Source organism: Electrophorus electricus, chromosome 2 (genome assembly GCF_041902795.1).
Source record: "Electrophorus electricus isolate QZ-2024a chromosome 2, ASM4190279v1, whole genome shotgun sequence".
Classification (NCBI taxonomy): Eukaryota; Metazoa; Chordata; class Actinopteri; order Gymnotiformes; family Gymnotidae; genus Electrophorus; species Electrophorus electricus.
In genome coordinates, this window is record NC_137498.1 from 38,942,559 (window position 1) to 38,962,368 (window position 19,810).

Below are 19,810 nucleotides of genomic sequence, written 5' to 3' on the forward strand. Positions count from 1 at the left end.
TACTCTGATAAATGTGGTGCTTGACAAAAAAATGGTAATCTCCATTATCTGTCAACTAGAAGTAGATGTATGTGTTTATTCACTGTCTGAGAGAGAGAGCGAGAGAGAGAGAGAGAGAGAGAGAGAGACATGAAACAATATGGGTAATAGAGAGAAAGAGAGACATTGGTCTGTCGGAGAGTATTCATAGTAGGGAAAAGAGCTGCACAGCATTTACTTTGAGACTTGAAGGAACAGTTTGTTTTGATTGATTTCTGATGAGACCCCCTACATACTACATGCTATGATGCATATATACTATTATTGATCAAGAAATTATTTAGTTAAATAATAAATATTTAGTTAAATTAATCAGCATACGAATGTATATATAGAGAAATTCTTCAAGACAATGTGAATTGCATGCACACTTCACTTGTTTATTATTGTTGTGTTTTATCTCTTGTGTATTATTATTATTAGAAAGAAAATTCTGCCTATTTTGTTATAACTGAAGAGCAGGAAACACAAGCATCTCCATGTACAGTAACATTGATTTTTTTCCAAATCAAAAGAACATGCACAGAATGTTATGTTAGTAGTTTGATATTTAGTAGTCTTAAGCCTTAGTCAATGAAGGAAAGTGTCTGGGTTGACAGACAGAATGCTATTACCAAAAGCTCACATTTATCACAGTGAAGTAGTTCTGCACACAGGATGTAATGTACATGCAGTGATTAGGCAAGGACAAGGTGAAAGCAGGGTCATCACTGCCATGTACTTCCCTGGTTATGTCAGCACATTTCCTGAAATGTCCATGAGGTGATTGTAATAAATACCCCCTAGTCAATTAATGCTGCTAGATAAATACATAAATAAATAAGATTCCGGATGTCTTGTCCACTCAGCTAATTACATAGTGAGAGATATAGGTAAAGGAAGAAAGAAGAAGCAGGTCTAAATGAATAAAGGTGTGGCATTGTGTAGTGCAATCATGAGACTGATGAATTTTTTTTTCCTCCCTGTTCCAACTCTGGCACACTGACCAAAGTGACAGATGACTGCTTACTTGTATTATTTTGTGTGTGTGTGTGTGTGTGTGTGTGTGTGTGTGTGTGTGTGTGTGTGTGTGTGTGTGTGTGTACGTGTACGTGCACATGTGTTTTTGGGGGCTATGCACATATTCACACAGAAGAGTCAACAGGGATAATCAGGAAGAGAATGACTATACACATGTAGTTTCCCTTACTATGGGAAAACCACTGTAGTGAATAACTCAAAGCCAGATGCATTTGCTAAAACACATGAAACAGGAAGTGGTCCATAACACAGGCAATCAGGCTACTACGGGTTGGACAGCAACTGGCAAAACAAGGAAGCTTGAATGTGGAAAAAGAGGGTGCTGAAATCTCACTCTGAAATTTGAAGAAGTACAGGTGATGGGGTACTGAATAAACTCTTTTGTAAACCTGCCACTGTATTCTTTGACTGTGCTCACTATGAATAGTGCACCCAGGTGGTGCATATCACTGGGTGTTAGGCTCCAAACCATCTAGTGCAATTAGATTCCAAATGATCTCACAGTCCAGCTTGTTTATTTCTGATTTGCACCACTAGTTCCACCTGATTGATTTCAAGGTCAGGCACCTGCCAGGAACGTTCAAGTCCATTCTGTAAAAAAAAACATTCACTGACCAACTTTCGTTCTCTACCCTCACACATCGTAGTTGAAATGCAACGAGTCAGCCCCAGTCTGAGCTGGGAAGTAAATGTGTAAATTGTTAATCAAGGAAAGCTGGTGAAGTCACTGTGCCAGAGCAAAATTCCTCCACTCTCATTACAGTGTAAAGAGTTCTTTGAGAGTGAGTCCTTTCCTGCCTTCTGTTTCTGTTAGCAGTTGATCTCAAAGGAGAATTCACAGCTATATCAGGTAATTCACAGCTATTTACTGACTTGAATTAACCTGGTACCTATCTTTTACCTGGTTACTTCTCTTATCTTTTCATTCCATTCTGCTAATTTGCATTGACGCCCAAATGCTCTCCATGGCTGTTCAGCTGGAAGTGCCAGTGTTCTGTCCTACTTGTTAATATACCAGACCAGGATGAGTTATCTTAAGCACTTCTGTAATCTGATTAAAAATTAGCTTTACCAAATACAGCACCCCTAAGCACATACACACCATACCTCAACATGCTACACTGCCATCTTTTGATGTCATTGATCGGGAAATCAGCCATTTAATGAATTAAGGTGTTCCCATGTTTCATCTATGCTGACAATGCCTGTAGCAATACAGAGAAGAGTAAATGGAAATGGAAAGAAACAGACAGTGGAGAAGGGAGATGAGTGATGGATGAATGTTCTGGCTCCAGTGGTTTCTCCATCGTTAGCTCAGTTGGACTTGGGTATGTAAGTGGTGGCAATGGAGAGAGTCCATGGACAAAGCTGATGGCTGGCATCATGGGAGCCTCCCTAGCATATCTGCTGTTTTTTTAAAAAATGGTGTTAATAAATTTCTGTATTTCTCCATGAGTCTGGACAGGAGTGTAGCTCGGATCGTCACTAAAGGCATGAATGGCAGACAGGAACAGTCAGGCCTGATTGCATTATTTGCTCAGCAACATCTACTGTCAATCAGAATTACTGTCCCCTAGATTTCACATTGACCCCTCACTCACTCCATCTTACACCAATAGTTTCTTCATGAGCTGCATTAACATATACTATTACAATTCAAAATACCTTATAATGCCAATCTAGTCATAACTGCAGGACACTGCTGGAACTGAGAAACAACAAACGCATTGTACAGCGATCTCACAGTGGGTTTTTTTTCCCCCTCATTGGCCAATATTAACTGTATTTTGCAGCATGTGCATGATGTATTTATCCCTGCAGTATCATTTCAGTCTATCAGTTGTTTTGACATTTGTATAACCTTTTGGCTCCCCATTTTTCTCACTGGGATTGAAAATATTTTACAGACAGCCAGACAGTGGCTGGGTAGACACCATGATTATGGAGTGTATCCAAGCAAACACCTCAGGGCAGAATGATGACATTTGCTTTTCCATATCATATGGACAAACTTAAAATGTATTAATTCCACTTTTTTTTTTTTTACATGTGGCAAAAGCAAAGTAAATAGACACGTGTTTACTTTGAAATGAGGTTAGTAGAATTCATGTTTCATGTTTACAATCTTGTTTAAGATTGTAAAGCAGTAATGTAATGTAAGATTAAGCTGTGGTCAATGCAAATGCATCCTCAATTCAGAGGAACAGTTACTGAATAAAAGGCAAAGTGTGCTTGTTTGATATGGCCTTTTGCCAAATGGTATGCACAGCAAATTCTGGAGCATCTGGTGTGGCCCACATGCATATGACATCCCCCAACCCTCTTATAAACACATCTCAGCACACGCAATCATGTGCACAGGTGAACGTCTATGCCAAACCCTAACTCTGCTAAAAAGCATTGCATTTAACGGCTCAGAAAGGACACTGAAACTGTAATTTATTGATCTGATGTGAGGCCTTGAGATGGCAGCCTTGTGAGTCATGGCAGTGCTGTGACCCAGGACCAACATCATGTTGCCAGGACCCACACGTCGTCCAGACCAGTCCATCCCAAGACTGTTACCCATTACCAGAGCATACAGCTGTATCCAGACTAGATTTAATGTTTCCCGTTTCTGATTTTTGCCTGCCCCTTTTGTATTCTGATGCCAGGACACTTCATCCATAAACCTTTGTAAGCTCTGTGCTACTTCTTTAGAATGAGACAGGCACTAATACGTTTCCTTTCAGGTGCACAGCATTTGGCTCCAGTGATTGTATTTATTTTAGCTCTGGTCTATAGTACACTGGATTTAACCTACTGTGAGATTAGCATGTCCAGTTTGAGTTTTAATGCATGACTGAATTTATGAATCACACTATTTTATTCAGATTTATGCCCACAAATACCTTTCAGTATTTTGGTGTCCACCCTGAATGCTGAGCAAGTCATAACTTGAATACACCAACATACTTACATGGCTGTCGCTTTCAACTTGATCCAGATATTTCAGCTATTGTGAATCACTAGGAATGCACTATGTACATTGCACAAGCAGGATCAACTGGACAATGCAATGCACTGCTTCCTTGCCATTGGCTATTCCATCGATGTAGTCTTTCACACCACGCTCCCCTCACTATGCACAGCGTAGATGCCATGGTATGGACCCTAATGTTCTTAGACCACTGTACAAAGCTGACTGCCATCAGGAAAGGTCATGTATCGCTAGGATATAAGTAGTACAGTTCTACTGAACTGCTGTTTGCTATCAGGTAAATCCTAACTTCTTCAGGAAAAATGCTTGACAGTAGCTCAGACATGTTAGAGTACTTCTTACTTACTTCTTTTTCTTAGGAAAAAACAAATGACGTCTTGCATCTGAACTCGCTGAGCAGTTATATTCTGTAATGATTTAAATCTTCGTGTCATAAATTCCCATAACAGAAACTTTTTTAAACATCTTGTATGTAAATTTCAGGGCCAATTCCACTGCTTGCTCCTTGCTATCATCCTCCTGCCATGGAGACTAGTTTTCCATCGGATCTCTCCAAACTACTTAATGAAATATGTACTCTGTCATATACTGTCATACTACTGGATGATTTTAATGTACATGTCGACAAAGCCTCATCTACTACTGCTGATTTTATGACTGCAATTAAATGTTTTGATTTCACACAGCACATAAGCTTTGCCATACATGAACATGGCCACACATTGTATTTAATTTGTACTAGTGGTCTTGGAAATATTGATCAGAGCACAAATTCTGAAATATCTGAACATCATCCTATTGAATTCAATTTTAACCTCTAATACCATATGAAAACAATGGCAATTTACAGAAATTTAAAATCTCTGGATCATTTACCTTTTTCTGCATCACTTTGTGCTTCACCTCTCTCTGATATATCTTCTTTGTCCTGTCCTGATAAGACTCTGTCAATAATTTCCATCTTGTATACTTTAGATGCTCTCACACCTACTAAGCATAGGCTAGTGCTATCCTCCTACTATTCACCATGAATTACCAATGAGCTCAAGGTCAAGAAAACCACTGCCAGGTGTCAGGTTCAGCTTTATAAGAAAACTGGACTTACTGTATATTCCCTGGACTATGCACACCATAGATATAGAAATGTATTAAACTGGGCTCATTCTATTCATTTGTCACTCCTCATTCACCCATAGCTCATGCAAGCCCAGGACCCTTTTTCACACTATTTATAAACTTCTGCATCCACCTATTGTAGCTTCTACTGGCCCAGTTAAATTATGTAATGATTTTGCTTTTGTTCATCATAAAATTGATTAGATCTGCTATTCCCTTTCTTCTTGGTATTATTTCCTTCCTGAACTTGATATCAATATCATCTGCCATGCTTGTGTTTCACTCCTATCTCCTCTGAGCTCTTCTGTGGTAGAACTTATCGCAAAATCCAATTCAACATATTGTGAGTTAGATTCTGCTTCACCCTTCCTTATTAAGGAATGTGTTATAGACATATCCATCTCTATCACACACCTTGTAAATAGATGTTTTGTAACCACCTCAGAGCTAATAATTTACATGTGCCTTTTCAATCCTTTGCATAGTGCAGAGACCACACTTTTTAGAGTTACCAATGATCTTCTACATGCAGCTGATTCTGGAGCTCTTAGCATATTAATGCTTCTACATCTAAGCTCCTCTTTTCATACCATATCTCATGTTCTATTACTCTCTTGCATGTACAGCATTGATATTTATGGATGTGCTCTTTCCTGGTTTCCCTCTTATCTTTTTGATAGATAGAAATATGCAACTATTCAGAATTTTAAATGTTCTACTGTGTCTGTTACTAGGGGTGTCCAACAGGGCTCTGTTGTAGGTCCATGACATGGACCTATTCATGACATGGATAAGTAGGAACTTTTTAAAACTAAATGACAGCAAAATTGAGTTGCTTTTGATCGGCCCCAAAGCTCACCTTGCTCATCTGACCTTGGCATCTGTATTTATGGAATTTTGGTAAAAGGCTCTCACTACATCTGTAATTTGAGTTATTTTTGAACCCACACTCTCTCTTGATATTCAGATCAATTCTGTAGTTAAATCAGAATTTTTACATATTTGTAATGTTTCTCATCTCTGGCTAACTCTCAGTCTAGCAGATGCAGATACACTTACATTAGTGCATTAGTGACTTCACAGATTCACTACAGACTACAGTAATGTACTTCTATCCAGCAATAGATTATTTTAGTAATCGGATATTCTGCCCATTAGAATCAGATCGGTTAAGAAATACTTTTGATTTATTAAGGGACAATAGTAAATATTGAGAATATAGAGAATATGACAGGTCTCTAAAAATGAACAACTAATTGGTTTCTTTTTTGGTAAAATCAACATATTTATTGCTTCAATTGCATACAATATATGTCAAAATTAAACCACATACACTGGTTTGTGAACTCAAGAGTTGTTAAAAGTTTTGCAAAGCTGGTGTAGCAATGCTAAGTGATTGTTGAAAAGAATTGGTTCAAAAGAAATTGTAGACAGTACACTGGCTATGTGAATGGCAAACATAAAACAGATTAGTTTATAAACAGGAAAAATATAAACCAGGTAAAATAAGTAATTCAACATTTACTAAACATTATAGAGCACTCAGTGTGCCTCAACATTTGTGTGAAAACAGTTTTTGAAAATAGTAGCTAGACTTCTCAGAACACAGTTTATTACTTCCTCAGTGTGCAAAAGGCGATTCCCTAACAGAATATTTGTTAATGTATTCATTTGAAATACAATTCTATGTTATGTAACTTACTCAAGACCATTTACTATAATGCCTACTACATAGATCCAAAAATGTCACATTTGACAACTCTTCCATTAAAAATTCAACAATCTCAGGGGATAGTGACATAGCTTCTCAGACAGATAGATTTCCATAAAATAGCAGCTGCATGACTGCATGTCCTCCCGAATCATGCACGAGCACCCTGCAATGTGAACCTCTTATGTCTCTGTGGGGACTGTTCAGACTCTGGCTAGGCTCAATGCCTGCTTTTAAGTAAAGGTCTATTATCTTTAACCCCTTGACCTTACTGCTATGAAGATATTGGATTCTCAGAGCTTATCAATATCCATCTCTATGCAAAAATACTTTAAAACATCACTTTGGGCTTCTTCATATTATCTTCCTGGCCTTCTATGGTATAAGTAAAGCAATATCATCTTGCTTTAACCTTGTTTTGGTATGCTCCCACATTTTTGTTGTTAGCAAGCCTAGTATTAACTACTGAATCTGGTTTTGGCTTGCCGGATATTTTGCACATACTTCATGCATGGCACTATGGGTGTGGGAATCTCCTGGATATAGTTATGTGGATTAAAAGAAGCTTCAATGCAAAGAATTTGCATCAATGATTTTTAGTAATGGAGGTGCTCAATTTTCTCAAGGACTTCTGTCTGGCCTCCCTGTTAAAATGCTCAACAAATTACAGTACGTACAAAATACTGTTTCTAGGATCCTTACCCATTCTAAGAAATCTGATCATAGAATCCCTATTCTTCAGAGTCTACACTGGTTAACTATTATATTATATGTTCAGTACATGGTTCTTCTTATTAGATGTAAAGCTTTGCATGGCCTGGCTCTGCATTATCTTGTTGGATGTTCCATCCCATACCTTGTCACAAATTTTAGGCCTCCTTTACATTCCAAGGTTTAATTTGACCTCTATGGGTGGTCTTTCTGTGTAGTTTCTCCTAAATTATGTAGTCATCTTCCAAAGTCTATTTGGCTGTTACCTTTCGGTCTACATTTTATCCTTTGTTAAAAACATCCTTGATTTATTTTTTTGTCCGTGCTTCTCATGTAAGTGAGTGTCATGTATGTAATGTCCTTTTTGTTACAAATTGTGCATGTTCTGTTAAATTTGTTTATGTTTGATTGTAAAGCATCCTTGAGCTATATCAGTAAAAGTGGTGATGATGATGATAAAGTGTTGTTGCTGTTGTTCTATAGATGGATTGTCTGTATTCGTTGGTTTTGGTTAAACATGGTCTTTCAGCTCAACTGGCAGGTTACAGATGTGTTAACCTCTCTGTGTGTGTCTGTCATTTTACTCATCCTCCCATAATTTTCCTCACTAGTCAGTGCTTATTTATTTTGCTTTTTTGGCTGTATTTGTGCCTCAGTTAAGATCACCAATGTATCCTTTCTTCAAAGCAATTTCTCAAACAGTTTTGCCTAATGTTTTGCCTATTTCACTCCTGATGGCCTGCTTTACTGATACTTTGTCTTTTATCAGCATCAACTCCAGATGGAAGTCCACATTTGGAGTAAACTCTAAGCCTGTAGTTAGTTTCCTATACATGAATTAATAATGTAGTGACACAAATCTGGCCTAGAGGGAACCAAGCGGAAAACTGTCTATTTCTTATGGTTCTCTAAAATGCTGACACTATTTAGGGCATAGCATCTGTGTGTGTATGTGTGTGTGTGTGTGTGTGTGTGTGTGTGTGTGTGTGTGTGTGTGTGTGTGTGTGTGTGTGTGTGTGTGAGCGCACATGTGTACATGTATCTGTGTGTGTGCTCATGGGTGGACATCTGTGTGTTTGTGTGTGCATGCATGTGTGTGTTTGAGATGGGAGTTGGTCCCCCATATACACATTGTGTATATAGAGCAATGGAAAAGCACTCTCACCTCTCTGCATGTGACTAAAGAGCTGCTAATATGAATTCACAACCAGATTTTTGTCCTCCTGCCTAACTCACTGCATCTCACACCTTCACTTACTTCATCCTCTATCCTTCTTTTCTAAACACACAAACCATATCCAACTTATGCCAGACTCTGCATCCTCTCTAACCACCACATCCTGACTGACACATATCAGACCACTGTCACTCTTACTGGGCTAATTACACACATCAGTCTACTACTGTGTAAAAGGTATACACCTGGCTGTGTTTGGCATACACATCTATGGATTCAGATTGAAGGACGTATTAAATCTCTGACCATATTGTGTCCAAGAGGCTTTATCAAGCCTTGTCACTCTCCCGTTGAAGCCATTATGGACAAGTACATTATGGCTAATGGTAATGCTAAAAGACACAAACTTGTTCCTGTTAACTGTTAACTTCTGGTAGGGAACCACGAGACAACTATATCTAGGTCTTTGAGGGCAACAATACAATCACCATGTGTTCTCATGTGCTGGTTTCCTTGCAGTCACTAAATGCTGTCACTAAATGCTGTGCTGCTCTGAAGTGACTTCTGTAGTGAATTTTCTGCAACAGCTTGCCATTTTCCCATATATTAGTTGTGTAATTACTCAGGAGCGCTTTCTGAGGAAGGAGACTGGCTTCTTCTCAGAGGGTTACCTGCTGAGCTGAACCTGCTCAACACAACCTACGCATAACCTTATGCTAAGGGAAACCCTTGCTTCCTCAGTTTCATTTGTGCAGTTAACATAGAACTCAAAGACATGTCACAACCTGCCTGGTAACACTGCTTACTTTTACAAATGGGGCATACTAATGTTAGCATAGTTTCCAACAACTTACTGTAATGCTAACAGCATTATTCTAATTACCAATAACAGAGTTACTTCAATATATACTAGACAGAACTGTATGAATAAAATGTTTCAATTTACAATGAATTGTTTGGTAGTACAGCCAGCACCCTTTCTCATGGTAAATTCCAAGTAAATAAGACAGTTGGCATGAAACTGTCATGGGTCCTTTGTCTCCAAGCATGAATATATTGGTTCTAATGTAACATCTTCAATATAGCATATTAATATTACTCTTATTTTATGCACACTGGTTATCTAAAAGACTGTGTGATAAACAACATTTTAATGAAAGCATTAATTTGCACTGAAGGTTCTTGACTTAGGAGTCTGACTTTAATTTTTCCTCTAAGTATCTTTGCAGAAACTTGATAGGCTATTAAATTAGCTTTGTCTTGGCATTTGATACATGAAATGTGTAATAGAGAGATCACTGCAAGAGAGGGCAGTTATCTCATGCCTGTCCGTAATATAATGTCTGCCTATGTTCATTAGTGTATGGACACCTCTGAGGATTGGAAAGTACATTAGCTTACTGACATCTTTATCCCCATACAAATGAAATCCCCTGCAATCTTTAAATAGCCCTGTATAGAAGCGTGAGAGGTTTTGCACCAGTTAGATTGTGATATGTTTGCCGTGCCCATTTTTCTTTACCATAATTAATTTGTAAAGCACACAAAAAGGGAAGGAATTACTGAAACATCTATTACTTCTCTGTAATTCTTTGAGATCGTTGATTTTATTCCAATTTGATGCAGCATGCCAAGATTTAAATCGTAAGTACTGTAAAATGTACAGGAGAGGCAGACTTTACCCAAAGGAAGATCAGGTATATTTGTGGCATTGAATGAATTGCTTATGTATCAATAATTTAATTAATAATCAAATAAAATGTATTAAATAAAGTGAAGCTTTGATCAGTTGATGTCCTATAGTGTGGGATGATGCCAGTATGTGGGCACATTTGATTGGTCAGTGGTGGCAAACTTGTGGTTAAGATAAGCCTGAAGGAATGCTGGAGCAGATTGGAGTGAAGCTGAGAATGGAGCTGAGGTGGACCTGACAGTGGAGATGAGGTGGAACAGAGAGTGGAGCTGAGAGTGGAGCTGAGAGTGGTGATGAGGTACAGATAAGAATGGAGCTGAGAGTGGAACCGAGAATGGAGCTGAGAATAGAGATGAGGTAAAACTTAGAGTGGAAGTGAGGTGGAACTGAGAGTGGACATGAGAGTGGAGCTGAGAGTGGAGCTGGGGAAGAGTTGGTGGACTGATTAGTTAGGTTTGAAGAAATTCACTTGGTCTTGTTCTCTTTCTCTCTAAGTTTCCCCCTCTGTTTCTCACTCTTTCTCTTCCTCTCTCTATCTATTTATCTATTAGGTAACATTCATATATGATTTTCAGTGCTGCATTTTTATTTATAGTATCATTTGAATAGCTATACATAGTGCAAATGCATGGGTACTCAGTAACTACAGTGAAGGATCAACTATTGTTTTATAGATTGCTGACACCAATTCCCTGTAAATTCTCTATTCTGCTGTGCCCATTTCCAAGGTTAAATGGTAAATTATTCTAGATAAGTAGTCAACCCCTGAATATGAATGCTGCTTTAACATAAAGGAACTTTATAAAGATGGTTTCACATATTATCTTGAATTACACTGGGTTATGGAATAGATCGTGCTTTTTTCACCATATTTGTTAATTCTAAATTGGGGTCACATACATTTATTAAGTGCTAAATGTATGAAACTATGGCCAGTACCTATTTCTATCATTTGGTGTAGGTACGCAGGGTAGAGGTAAATAAATATAGCTATAAAAACTCCTACAGATGTGAAGTACTTCATCAGTGTACCACTGCCAAGACATTTAACCACATTATGGATCACAGAAGAACTGTGATGGAGCAAGGATTTTTTTTCTACATGGTTTTAGTCATTTATTGATAATGTTCATTATGTTTATTTATTATGTTTCATGGCTTCCTTATAAGATCTGGTGCAATCCTGTCCCTGCTCACAAAATATGCCTTCACAACATGGTATGTTATTTATGTAATTAATGTCTGTTTGTGTGGCTACTGTGTTTCTTTGTGTATTTGTGAAGTCTTTCAGTTCTTAATGTTTGCCTTGCTTCTTGTTCTCTTATTGCCTCATGTTCTAGAAGTTTCTGGTTTTCCCCCTTATTAGTCATATTCTCAATTATGATTATAAAGTTGCCCACACTTACTCTGTCCACCTGTGTTTTCATGGTTTTCCAACTTGATTTTTGAAAATACCTTAGTAAACAGATTCAGGGCTTAAACCCAACTGCTTTCACCTCCTGTTAGTTCGACTAGTTTTGATTCTCAAATCCCAGTGATGCAAGCATTTACTCAGAAAAGATGACTGTTACATTGCATTAAAGCAAAATAAGATCATCAAAAAAGTATAATCATTAATATAGAGCATTCTTTGGTGGTAAATTTAGTAATACAAGACTTACCAAAGTTAGTCTGCACCTGCTTCTGTGAAGTTTATTACATTTCAGTGGTAAAAGTGTGTTTACTTAATTTATAGTCTTTCTGAACCCAGGAGTGTCTGCATTGGGCTGTCAGGAACAAGCCCATTATTAGATTTACTCTCATGAGCCTGAAAAAAAGAGTCAGGAAAAAGGGCTCAGAGAGAAGATTGTAACTGCATGAAGGGATTTCAATTGCACAGCACATCCACTAAGTAGATAAGAACAACTACATTTCATCAAATTTAAGTAGTTAGATGGAAAAGAGGAACGGGAGAAACTGAAGGTCATAGAAAACTGAGGAAACTGTCTAAGATATCTGCTGAATAAACACATGCATTTGTCTAGACTCACTGATTATTTTTGATTTGCATAGTGGTTTTATTTGCTCACTATCTGATCTGACTCTGTGATGGATGATCAATAAATTTTGAATAGGAGTTTGACAAGAGTTTGCATGTATGGCCCTCTCTACACAGAACTTCTACACCTGCACTATCGAGAGCATCCTCACGGGGAACATCACAGTCTGGTTTAGGAATAGCACCAAGCAGGACAGACAAGCACTCCAAAGGGTAGTGCGTTCAGCAGAGCGCATCACTCACATGGAACTTCCTGACCTGCAGACCATCTATTACAAGCGCTGCCAAACCAAGGCCAGGAGGATTGTGAAAGACCCCACCCATCCCAACAATAGGCTCCTCTCTCTGTTGAGGTCAGGGAAGCGCTTTCGCTCCCTGAAGACCAAGACAGAGAGACTGAAGAGGAGCTTCTTCCCACAGGCCGTTCGTGCCCTGAATCAGGGAAGTTGATAAACTGTGGGGACCACCACCACCATGTAACATAACTGTAAATATATTCAATAACTGTATATATATTCAATTACCACCAAGTAACATAAAAACTGTAAATATGTCTTTTTACAAAATGGATCTGTACATTCTGTACATTGTGTACATATATATATACACAACCATATACATTGTACATTGTGTATATAAACATAATATACATATATTGTACATACATTGTTAATATATTTTTGTATATATATATAGAATATATATTGCTCTATGCACCCCTGTTTTTCTTTTTCCTCAGTTTGGACAGAGCACTCTCAACCATTTCACTACTGTGTATGACTATGTATGTGACAAATAAACTAAACTTGAAACTTGAAACTTGAAACTCTCTGTAAAGGTTTGCATGTTTTGGGTTCATGTACTTTTCAGTAGTTTGATTCATGCAGAAACAAGAATTTGGCCTGAATTCCCATTGTTATATATGCTGACAAAACAAACATAAGGTTCATTATTTTGAGAAAGTGCTGGTTGAATGCCATTGGCCAGCCTGTGAGCTCACTTGCCCTATCTACAACACGCTACAGTTAAGTGCCCATTATTGTGTGTCATGTTTGGCCCCTCCTGGAGTGTATTGTCATGATTAGCCTGTCTTATGTATTTGTTTTGCTTCCATAATACTTTGTGTATATATATATATATTCTCTGTTTAGTGTGTTCACTGTTCGTTTGCTGGTCATTGTTAATCCAAGCCTCGTGTTCTCTGCCTGTTTTGTTATTGCTAGTGTTTAGTGTTTGTTCTTATCATTGCTTGTGTCATTGTTATAGCCTGCTTCCCCTTGTTTCATTTTGTTTGCTATGTATTCCTGGGCTCTGCGCATTGGCTCTATGACCCTGGACTGTTCTCAGGATTATGATTCTGGTTTTGGCCAAAATAAATCTCACTCTTCTCCACATATGTGTCTGCCTCCTAACTGCACATTGTTACACTGTGTTCTGTCTGCAGGCATATTAGCATCACTTAGCAACTGAAGAAACCATGTACAGAATGAATAATGTGAGTATACCATTCATGACAAACTAGCATTTCATATACTATATGTGGAATGTTAGTTTGCTGATAAGCAATTATCAATATGTTTTATATATTAACTAAAATAACACAAAATTATAAAAGTTTGACATTATCTTCATCAATTTACACATGTATAGGGTCTAAGGATAAATAGAAACTTCCAACCCAGGTTCAGAGTCCCAGAGTTTAGGAGTTGTCAGCATTGCTTCAAAGCATGATTGACAAAGACTTCAAGCATATTAGTGAGGAAGACCATTGTTTATTAAACTATGTCCACATAAACAAGATTCGTAGTCACCTTTGTCTTTGTTTTAGGCTACTTGAGGAATGTATTCATTTTGAATTGAAATTACATTAAATTAAACAGTAGCATCTGAAATGGGAAGCATATCAAGCTAATGCATAGTTGTAATTTTTACTCTCTATCTCAGTTTAAAATGCACAAAAATAACTATACATAAGTGAACATATGGGTAATGTAATGTATTAGAATTTTATATACTTAAGTATTTAAAAGAAGAAGGTAAACCCCTTAGTAAATAAAAGACATTTTTGTCTGTGATGAGGTGATTAATGGGTGGTAGGCCACCTATCTGCACAATTTAAATTAGCCTGACTTTGGGCAGTTAATTTTGTCACATTTCAGTCATGTCAAATTTAGATTTCTATTCACTTAAAATTTATGTATTGTCCCATTATGCTGTGTATTTCTGTGTTTATTCTTGTCCAATAACCCCACCATGTATTATTCTTAATTCATAGTGAATGAAAATAAAAAAGGTACAAATTACGTAATGCTAGTAAAATATCTGAAATGTGTTATAAAGGTTTACACCAAAAGATTAAACCAATAATTTCTGTGTCCCAGGTGCTTTCATATAATAGAAATTCTATACCAATTTACATTTTTCTGGAACCTTTACATTATGTGGAGATTCATTAGGCCCACCCACATTCCCCAATCAAAATAATGAACCATGTTTCCCTTTTCTAAACAACACACCTAAAATAAAAATAAAAAAAAAATCTGAACTTGGTGACACTTTATTTTGAGTGGTCCTTTTTAGATTAAATAAGCATTCAACAGACTCTCAATAACATAGCAGTGATATAGCACTAGTGAAGCATTTGAATACATTCTGTAGATTCATCTAAAAACTTTTAATTAACTGTGTAAATAAGATTTGTTTATAATCTGATGAATTCAGATAAATTTCTCTTTATTTGGAGTGTTCATATCTGTAGATGTTAGATTCGTATCTGTAGATGTTACCCCGTGAAGTTCATATCTGTAGATGTTACCCCACTGAACATGTTACAGGTATAATACATGCAATCTTGAAAGCTGTTCTAGACATGCTGTTGACAACATTCTGTAACTGGATTTTAACTGGGTTTTGTTTAGGGTTAGGGTTGGAATTAGGGCCAGGATGAGGGTTGGGTTTAGGGTTAAGGTTAAGATTAGTTGGGTTGGTTTGAGGACTGATCACTGGTGTCTCACCATTGAACTGTTACACTTGTGAGTATACTTGACTGCAGTTGCATTCAATCTTTCCTCAGACTCACTCATATTACAGATACTCTGTTAAGAGTTTATTAGTAATCAATAAAAGACCACTCAAAATGAAAGTATTTTCACGAATTCTTGTTTCTGCATTTTTGTGCATCAGCAGAAAAACTAAAAAACAAGCTACTTCTCATTTCTTCCATTTCTAAATCAGAGCATAAATGAAATTACAATGTACAATGACCATCTCATTGTGAAGTTATTGTGATGGTAAATTTACATGCTAATTGAGAGATGACCTGCAGAACAGCTGAGGACTTCTGCCATGCTGATAATGCAAGAGAATGCTTATTAGCCCCACTGTTTCCCCACTCAATCTACCAATAATCGTGAACATTCACTCTATGCTCAATTATAATAATCTGACATTCACAATGTTGCCGTTCATAAATACCCAGCATGAATAAAAGTTAAGCTTGTATTTGAACTAGTTGTAATAGCTAAGCTTGTAGTTCAGTTGAACATAGCTCCCAGAAAGGCAGAAATGCATTGGAATACTCTTTAGACATTCAAAATATTTATTTCATTCTGTAATATATTTATATCTCATTCTGTAGTCAATTTTATCTTTGAGATGTGAAGGTGGAAAAAGATCATCCTGATGTGAGCAAGGTTCCCTTCATGTGGAACACTCCAAATCTATTGCATGATCAGAAAATACAGTTTAGTGTGAATCATGCCACTTTGCCTCAGGGTACATCTAGTGATCCTCCAGTGCTGTACCAAAAAGCAGCAGGCTTTTTTTTTTTTTTCCAGGCAGGAGAGAGCCCTCAGGAGAGCTGGATTAAATCCTGCTGCAGGACCTGATTTTATTTGTGCTGCTGACTTCATGTCCCACAGTTGCAGAGAAGTGTGACAGAGGGAGGAGAGGGAGAGAAAGATAAATCTCATTACAAAAAAGCATGCTAAAGGCAATAAAACAGTGGGTAGGAGAGGCACCAGCACAATGGGGGAACACCAGAGAGAGCAGCAGTGTGTGTGAATGGAGGGGGAGAGGATAACATTTCAGCAGTGCCTTATCAGTGCCACATAGTTCTGCTCTGAGAGTAAAATTTATTTAAAAAATAAAAATGCTATTGCAGTGTCTCCTTTGTATCTGTCAGGAAGAGACAAAGCATTCTTTATATTGATATATGAAGCTGAAGAAAATGAAACTTTCATAGTCTGAGCAATTGCCCAGCGAGACTGCTATCAGCTTCACAAATCTTATATAAACATTATAGAGATGGCTGGCAGGGTGAAGGCAGGAATTAAATGTGTGTGTGCACAGATGTATGTGTGGGAGGCTGGTCTGAGGTAGTACTGGTTACTGGTAAGAGAGTATGGTAAAGACTGTAAAGAAAAGGAAGGTAACTTTAAGCTCAGAGCTACAAACAAAGAGAAAATCAACTGCCTTTCTTCTCACTAGAGAGCCCCATTAGTCAATGCTTTGGGGCCACATGCAGAGAGAGAAAGAGCTGGCGGGGGTTGGGGGGCGGTGAAAGAGAGAGGAAATTGCTGACTTTGATTTCTGCTATTTTTGTCTGTGTTAAACACATGTTCACATTTCCTTACCCAGGGATAGGCTGCTGGCTCATTAGATAGGGGGAAAGAAACCGTGACAGTAGGACTGCAAACCCAAGCACACCCCACACAGGCCATTAGAAGAGGATGTCTGTCGCTCCACTGGCTACAGTGCCTCCCTCTGTGAGAATAATGCATTAGAACTACTCCATAAGTGACTGAAACATTTCATAGAATAGAGCTATTCTACAGCTATTCTGTATTTCTCTTTTAGCAGAAACATTTTTTTTCTTCTGTGCAGTAGGTAGGGTTCACCATCATCTAAAAACTATAATCATAGCGTAAAAACAGCAGCTATGGTTCTTTAATCCTCATTATGTAAGCCAAATATAAACAAATATAGAGAGTTCATTTAAGGTTTCATGTATTTGACTTGTGTATTGATTTTCTCATTTTTGCAGTGGTTAAGATTCCACTTCTTTTTGATTCCTTTAATGCTATGCTAAGATACACTATTTGCATAATAGTCATTTGTGGCATTGTTTTCTGATGGTGATCTTCTCCCTCATAGCATGCATGCTGACTGGGCTCTGGCTAGGCTCTAGCTAGGCATTGGTTTGGCTCTAGCTGGGCATTGGCTGGTCTCTGGCTGGGTGTTGGCTGGATTCTGGCTGGGCACTGGCCGGAATCTGGGTGGGCGCTGGCTGGACTCTAGCAGAGCTGCGGTGCATCCTGGGCTTTGGGACTTTTTGTGCCTCACTGTTGACTAGACCCCCCCCACCACCCCAGTCATTACCCTGCTACTGTTTTCAGTTGTATTATTGTGCTGAGCCAGAGTGGCCCTCTTTTATGTTACAATTAAGCCTGGAGCTTTTCCAGGGCATCATGGCGAACCTCCCCCATCCTTCCCCCCCCAAATCTGCCAGTCTTTTCCACTCAGTGCCTGGCAACCAGTGCCATTCTAGTGAGTGGCATGTGGAAAATGCCCTTATCTAAAAAGACAGAGGATCCAGGTCAGGCAAGCACACTCCTTCAATCCCATTCGCCATTCTCAATGGAGTCACATCAACAGAATGGATGGCACTTAAGAGGACCAAATGTCACACAGCCTTATTTCTGTCTGGTAAATGTCAGTTCTATAATTCAATTAAGAAAGATTTGTTGGCTCTGGTGAAATTAGCATGTAAAGTTTTGAAGTGAGACTGGGAACACTGTATGACTTTCTGGGCCTTATGGCAGTATACAGTGAAGGGACTTGGCAGGGACATGGCAGTGTGAGTAATGAGTGACCATGTAATGTGACAGGATGAGCCAGATGTGTGCGGATCAGTCAATAGTTTATTAGTGCAGGGACAATCCAAAACTGTAGTCAAAAACCAGTCCAAAAAACAGAGCCAGAGAGAAATATTCCAGAACACAACCAAATACAATAAGGGAAATCCAAAGACAAAGTCAAGTAATAGCAACCGGGTCAAAACACAGGGAGCATTAACAATAAAGAGTACCATTCAGTATGTTCAAATGAAAAGAGGCAATACTTTGCAGCTAACACAGAGAAATTAAATAGAGCTAGAAACAGGTGTTTCTCATCAATATTCCATGGATGATGATCTCTCCTCTGAGGATTCTGGGGAATGTAGTGAAGAGCCCTAGTATTAGCTTTGTTGGTTAGGGATACTGGACCAGAGGGCTGCTTTATAGACAAGTGTTATTGTATTTTCTAAGCACAGCACAGACATATATATAATGTTGAGTATATTATTGTAGTATGAGTATAGTATGAGTAGTTTATTCCAAGACACATTTTACTGTGAATTGCTAACCTAACTTCAATCTTAAGTTAGAGTTACCTAAGAGAAATGCCACAAATGGCTGTTTTCTTGGTTGAAATCACCTTTTTTAAGATGTAACACATTTGTCATTTAAGGGGCTTGTTGTTGTTGTGCCACCTTGAGGCTGGCATTATGCCTAGTTTTGGTTTTCTGAGCAGAGATATTCAGGAAATAGAAATAATGAGGCAGGGTGAAAAAGCATAAGTGGAATGATCTGATAGTAGAACATCATGCCTCTCTGGTGTGCTGCACTCATCTACTGAATGCAGGTTTCTGATTCATTTTGACTTGCCTGATTTCTGATTGGCTACAAACAACACCCTCCTCTTTTTCCTCATTTTTGTTTATCTATGATCGATAATACTCTAACTATTCAGTCTACGGCTATCAATGGTGATTTGAAATAATGAATGCAATATACAAATAAATAGCCCCAAAATTATTCTCAGTTTTAATGTTTTGATATGCATGTATTGATTTAAAAATTTTCAAAGGCAGACTTTATTGATTCTCAGGAAGAAATTTAGCAGCAATAGCAGCAACATGGTACATAAAATTTAGAGTACAAAAACTATACATAGAGTGCAAATAATGGACAAAGTTCAAAACAATACAGTGAAGAAACTGAATATTACACAATAAGACACAATATATAATGTTGCTTTCAATGCAGCTCTTTTACATGCCAGTGGAAGTGATGTAAGTAGCACAAAATGTTGAACACAAATTGTTCATCTGAGAAACATTTGAGATACCTGAAAAGGCCGGGTAGGCTTACATCCAAGCTGACCACTTTGAAATTTTTATTGGTAATAGCTATGATTGTCTGACCGACATATAACTGCTCTGATTGTCTACCAATTGCTGACACATATTAATGCATATTTTATGCTGTTCTGAGTATTTATAC